The sequence below is a fragment of the Carlito syrichta genome, unplaced genomic scaffold (genome assembly GCF_000164805.1).
Source record: "Carlito syrichta isolate Samal-C Ts95f unplaced genomic scaffold, Tarsius_syrichta-2.0.1 Scaffold313936, whole genome shotgun sequence".
NCBI lineage: Eukaryota > Metazoa > Chordata > Mammalia > Primates > Tarsiidae > Carlito > Carlito syrichta.
Genome location: NW_007258032.1, coordinates 953,135 through 953,633, shown reverse-complemented (window position 1 = coordinate 953,633; position 499 = coordinate 953,135). Strand labels below are relative to the sequence as shown.

Below are 499 nucleotides of genomic sequence, written 5' to 3'. Positions count from 1 at the left end.
GCGATAGCGGTAAACAAAGGCTCGCGGGGAGGCGGGGGCGGGGGTGACGGTCAGGTGACAGCGCCGAGCGCATTTCGCAATCTCTTTAACGGGGCGACTCTGGCCCGTAGCCTGGGGACCCCACCTTGACCCCGTTGGTCCTCCGGACCGGGCCAACGGTCGCCCCGTCCAACTGGAAGTCTGGGCTGGCGGCCGTCGCACTCCTCGGGCTTCCTGAGACAAAAAGCGGCGTCCCGTCGGAAACCCACCGGCGACAAGCAGGACCGCCTCCCCTGCCCCGTCTCCCAGCGACCCCTGGCCCCGAGCGGCGAGGTGCCCGCACCTGCCGCCACCCCGGCCCCACGGCCACCCTCCCTCCCCGCCCCCGGCAGGCCGCGGTTCCGGGGCGGTCGTGCCAGACGGCGGAGGTGCCTCCCGCAGGACCGTCGCTGCCAAGCCGGGGACGGAGACCCCCAGGTGAGCCCCGGCGGGCCCTGCAGCCCCAGCCGCAGGCTCCCCC

General features: G+C 73.9%; 1 protein-coding gene across 2 annotated transcripts in view; it reads right to left on the bottom strand.

Moving 5' to 3' along the window:
• The window catches only part of KLHL24 (kelch like family member 24), a 39,302-nt gene that overhangs the window by 38,211 nt on the left and 592 nt on the right, over window positions 1-499 (bottom strand). The window contains exon 2 of one of the 2 annotated variants that reach the window (XM_021718883.1): window positions 125-213. The exons of the other annotated variant lie outside the window; for it this stretch is intronic. The gene's annotated coding sequence lies outside the window, so the exon portion shown is untranslated. The remainder of the gene's footprint in view (window positions 1-124; window positions 214-499) is intronic. 2 annotated transcript variants of the gene reach the window in all.